Source organism: Lolium rigidum, chromosome 2, assembly GCF_022539505.1.
Source record: "Lolium rigidum isolate FL_2022 chromosome 2, APGP_CSIRO_Lrig_0.1, whole genome shotgun sequence".
NCBI lineage: Eukaryota > Viridiplantae > Streptophyta > Magnoliopsida > Poales > Poaceae > Lolium > Lolium rigidum.
In genome coordinates this window covers 87,450,792-87,456,573 of record NC_061509.1, presented here as the reverse complement: position 1 = coordinate 87,456,573, position 5,782 = coordinate 87,450,792, and positions in this window count along the sequence as shown.

The window sequence follows — 5,782 nt, the reverse complement described above, 5'->3', positions numbered from 1 at the left end:
CGAGACCGCGATCGATGAGTTCGAGAGGAGGAGAGAGTATGGAGACCCTTCTCCTCAACTCCAATTATGTATCAACCAAAGTAAGTGCAATAAATACCCAAGCAAGTGAAAAGTAGAGCCAAAATGGTATGAGAGAGAAGGGGGGACGAGCTAGATGGAGGAAGAAGAATGGCTTGTGTAGTGTGGTAGGTGGGAGGTTGGCTCACTTTTGTATATCTGGTTCGCTAATTCTGTGGCGCACCGAGCACAGTGCGCCCCATAATACCTTATTTCTGTGGCGCACCGAGCGCAGTGCGCCACAGAATACCTTATTTCTGTGGCGCACTGTCGCCGTGCGCCACAGAATAAGGAATTTCTGTGGCGCACTGTGGTTCGTGCGCCATAGAAATAGTAAAACCAATGATTGGGGGTGACAGGTTGTGGGGCCCACCAAGTTTTTGTGGCGCACGGTACGCTGCTGCGCCATAAAATTAAGCTATTTCTGTGGCGCACCTTGCCTGGTGCGCCACAAAATAAGTTTCTGTGGCGCATTTTTAACGGTGCGCCACAGAACTAAGCTCCGCCTATAAGGGTTTTCCTACTAGTGTCGATACTTTGGCGGAGGAGTATTTGCGCAATATACTCCGAGTACCTGTCAGCGGTGACGCGGCGGAGGAGGATCCGGAGGACCCTGAGGAGGAAGAGGAGCGCGTGCCCCGAAAGGCTGCCCCTCGTCCTTCGAAGCGTTCCCGCGCCAAAGTTTCCGGCTCTGAAGCCGGAGCTAGCGGCGAGGCCTCCGCCAAGAAACCCAAGGTGACCAAGCCGCCTTCGCTCGATTCCAAGAAAGCGGAACGCGAGCGTCTCAAACTGCTGACGACAGCAGGAAAGCGCTCACGTCCCAACATTCCGGGCGCGACGTAAGTTTCCGAGTATAGGGCGTCTTTTATCTTGGTAAGCTTTGTTACTTATACTTTTTCTTTGCTTGCCTACAGGAATCCGAGTACCACCACCACGCGGGCCAACGTTCAGGAACCCATTACAAAATATATGCAGAAGAAGTCCCCTGCCGTTGGTCCCTCCACACCAGCTCCGCCAAGCGCTCCCCAAGCTACCCCACAACCATCTCCTCCTCCCGCGGATCAATCTCCTGCTCCTGCTGCATCCACTCCACCGGAGATAATTCCGGTTAGTAGCGACAGAGCGGGCGGAGAAAGTTCCGGCGGCAAGGGCTCTGCCCCTGAAGAAACTTAAGCACAAGGCCGTGAGGAAGCAGAAGTCAACTCCTCCGGCAAAGCTGAAGCTGCAACTAGTGATATGGTCGTTTTCCCCAAGAATTTTGGAGATCCAGCTGATCTTACAACCACCCCTAAAGCCTATGCCACAAAGTTTTTTAACAAACTAACAGAGGTGAAAAAATGGGAGCTGGAGCAAGATCTGCTCAACTCCATGCTGAACAACGCCTGGGGTAAACCTGACGCCGAGACGTCGGAGATCCAGGGTTTAAAAAAGGAAGTTGACCAGTTCTTCGACAAGCTCGTCTGCAAACAAAAGGTAACTCCCCAGTAGCCCCCAAGTATTTAGGCGGAAACTAGTGTAGTTAGCGTCTAGATACTTAGAGAAAACTCAAACTGAGGAAAGATTTAAATGTCGTGATAGCCCCCAAGCATTATGGCGGAAAGATTTCCGGCAACAATGCTTTAGAAAGACTTATCCATAAAATACTTGTGGATCTTACTCCGGCTCTAACTGGACTTTCAGAAACAGCAAGCTCTGCATTACGAGCTGCACAAGAACATTGCTCTACAGCGCCGCGTTGCCCTCAGTCAGGCGAAAAAGATCCAGCTGTTCAAGCAAGAGAACGCGGATCTAAAAAAGCAACTGTCTGAAGCCCAAGGTTGGTTTCCGACTTTCGTTTGCCTGTAGATTATGTTCCGCATCTCAAACTTGACGTTTACATATCTTTGAGTAGGTGCATCCTCGTCCCTCGCTGCAGCCTCCTCCGAGCTGGAAACTCTGCGCGCTTCCCAGAAAGATCTTGAATCAAAGCTTGCAGAAGCGGAGAAGAAACTGGCGGAGAAAAGCTCAGAGCTCATCCGCAAAGAAGGTGAATTCCAGCTGAAGAGGAAGGCCGACAGTGAAACCATCAAGCAGCAGCAAAAAGAGCTGGGAGGACTCCGGAAATACATGGAGACAGCGGAGCAATGCTGGGATCTGCTGAACTCCGACTTCATGGGTATGTCCTCAAAACTCATAGAGTAGTGCATGCTTTGCGCTTGACTTTGTTATACTTAGCAAAAAATTGCGTCTTCCAGATCCGCTTGGATACAACGAAGAACGTCGGAGCCAATTCCCGCGCGATGATCTGTTTCAGCCGGCCGGAGAGGATTGCAAGGATCTCATTTCCGCCTCCCGGAAGATCTGCCACAACCTAAACATTAAGAAGAGCCAAACCTGCGACGTTCGCAAGCTGATCAAGAGGATGGTTGTGCTTCCGGAGTTGGTGGTGGATCTGCAAGCTTCTTCGGCTCGGGGCACGGCTGCCATGTCCTTGGCCATGTGCTTGGCGCACAACCCGGAGCTTAACCTTGACCAAGTAACTGCTGGTGTTCCTCCGGGCGCGGACGTCGATGCACTGCTGGATGCAGTCAGTGGCTACGACACCCGCATTGCCCAGAGAATTCGCCACGACGAATTTTTATGATAAGGAGGTTCTTCCTGCCGACGAGCCCCTTGAAGCTGAGCTTCTCAAAGAGCGCGAGGCGGAATCCAGACCTGCCCAATCCGGAAGCCAGTATACCTGGACAAGCTCCAAAGACCAAGGTGGCGCTGCACCTCCGGCTGCAGATGAAGAAGAAGATGACAACGATGTCTCCTCACCCACCAAGGATGCAGAAAAAGTAGCTTTGGTGGCTGATGTCAATGTGGAAACTTCTCCGGCTAAGGAGAAGTAAAAAACTTAGTCCTGCGGAAAAAACAATGCATCATTTTGGCCCCGAGAGGGTTTGTAATATAACTTTAAATTCTTAAGTAGTTAGAGACGAAACATGTATGCATGGGCGGAAATAACTTATCCTGCTATCCGTTTAATATTATTTGCATGTTTCGTTTTGTTTGAAAGCAAGTGCTGGTTTTATGTTTTCCGGCTTGCCCACTTGACCTTCCACGAGCCGGAGGACCATTAGCCGGAAACGCTCGCCAGCGGCGACGAAGCCCAATGGCGTCCGTCAATAACCGTGGAAACAAGCCCCCAGCATAGGTGCCGGAAATCGCTACCAGGAATACGTGAGTTTGCAACAGAAAAATTTCCACCAGAAAACTTAAGCTTACATCCAGAAAAGGACGATTTTGAAAATCACAACTTTCGTACAAGCCTAGGCGGAAATATCCAGCTCTGCGGTTTTAGATGGAAAACATACACGATCTAAAAATGAACACGTAAAGGAGGTAAAAGACTCAAAGAGTGAACCAAATGCTTTATTTCATTGATCATGTATAACTTATTACAGAGTATGTAACTCGGAAAATTTGTACTAAGTGTGGAAAGGACGTAGCTGTGAAATGTTCCAGGGGCGATCTATTTCGTCGTATATGTCATCCGGATCCTCTCTCTTGCGTTCCGGTGGCAGTTAGCAGGTCTGTCTTTTAACTCCCAGAAATCAACAAGATAGTATGATCCATTGTGAAGTACTTTGCTAACGACAAAGGGTCCTTCCCATGGAGATTGCAGCTTATGGTCTTTCACCTGACGAAGGCGGAGGACCAAGTCTCCGGCCATGAATGAGCGATTCCGGACTCGACGGCTATGATAGCGTCGGAGCTTCTGCTGGTATATGGTGGAGCGTTGGTCAGCTAAATTCCAAGCCTCTTCTATCAGGTCCACAGATAGCTGTCTGGCCTCGTCAACAATTTCTTCATTATAGGTGGAAACTCGTGGGGAATCGTGGATGATGTCGGAGGGGAGGACGGCTTCGGATCCGTATACCAGGAAGAATGGTTGACCTGTTAGGGGTAGTTCGTAAACTCCACAAGACAGAATCTAACTCATCAGCCCAAGCTCCAGCTGCGCGTCGCAGCGGTTCTTCAAGGCGTGGTTTAATTCCTGATAATATGAGACCGTTAGCCCTTTCGACCTGACCATTGGATTGTGGATGGGCCACAGATGCAAGGTCAAGCCTAATCCCTACGTCATCGCAATAATCCTTCAATTCTCCCTGCGCGAAATTTGTGCCGTTATCAGTGATTATGCTGTGTGGGATGCCGTATCTCACAACGAGGCTGCAGACGAATTTTAGTGCCGTAGCACCGTCGGCTTTTCTCACTGGCTTTGCCTCGATCCCCTTCGAACTTGTCAACAACGACCAGGAGGTACTCAAAACCGCCAGGAGATGATTTCTTTAGTTTACCAACCATATCGAGCCCCCAGACCGCAAATGGCCAGGTGATAGGGATGGTCTTCAGCTCTTGGGCTGGAGCGTTTGGTTGAGTAGCATAGTACTGGCAACCTCGGCAGGTCTTCACTAGCCTGTCAGCATCTTCTTTAGCTGTGAGCCAGTAAAATCCAAGCCGAAAAGCTTTTGCAACGAGTGACCTGGGGGCGGCATGGTGCCCGCAATCCCCTGCGTGGATCTCTCTGAGGATTTCAATGCCATCTTGATTGGAGACGCACTTGAGAAATACTCCTGTTGCGCTTCGTTTGTAGAGCTGTCCATTAACAATCGTGTAGGATCTTGCTCGTCTGATGATCTGTCGTGCGAGGACCTCATCCTCTGGCAACTTCTGATCAATGAGGTAGTCCAGGAAGGGCTGTGTCCAGGCCGGAGTAATGACCATCACTTCCCTAGCCGGAGATACTGCCACCTCTGGGTTTTCCGGGTTAGCGCCCTTTACCGAGGGTATCCGTAAATGCTCCAAGAAAATACCAGGCGGAATTGGTTTCCTGCCGGATCCGAGCTTGGACAGCATATCTGCCGCTGCGTTGTCGTCTCTCCTGACGTACTTGACTTCGTATCCGAGGAAGCATTTTGCGATCTCGTCAACTTCGTCTCTGTAAGCCGCCATGACGGAGTTTCTGGCGTTCCAGGTTCCGGCTACTTGCTGTGCCACCAAGCCGGAATCTCCGCAGCAAATAATGTGCTTGATCCCTATCTCCTTAGCGATGCGCAGTCCGTGTAGTAGAGCCTCGTATTCCGCCATGTTGTTTGTAGCTTCGAAGTGGATCTGCGAACGTACTTGCGGTTCTTCTCCGGTAGGGGACTTCAGGGTGACTCCGGCTCCTGAGCCTTGATGCTGCTTGGATCCATCGAAGTGCATAACCCATGTCTCTGGTTCCGGCTCCAGATTTGTATCCGGAGCTTCTGTTCAATCTGCGACAAAATCTGCCAAGATCTGGGACTTGACCGCAGTCCTGGCTTTGTAGTTGATGTCGAAGGCGGATAATTCAATGCCCCATTTTGCTGTGAGTCCTGTTGCGTCAGCGTTATTGAGAATCGTTGACAGCGGAGCTTTGCTCATGACTGTTACTGGATGCTCCTGGAAGTAGTGCCTCAGCTTCCTGCTACCTAGGAACACTCCATAGGCTAGCTTTTGAAAGTGAGGATATCTTTGCTTGGATTCCGTAAGGACTTCGCTAATGTAGTAGACTGGCCTTTGGACTCCATACTCGTGCCCTTCTTCCTGACGCTCCACCACGATGATGAGGCTGATGACTCTGTTGGTAGCTGCCAGGTAAAGGAGCATTGGCTCTGACTCTTCTGGCGCTGCTAGGATAGGTGGGGAAAAGTATTTCCTTCAACCCTTGAACTGC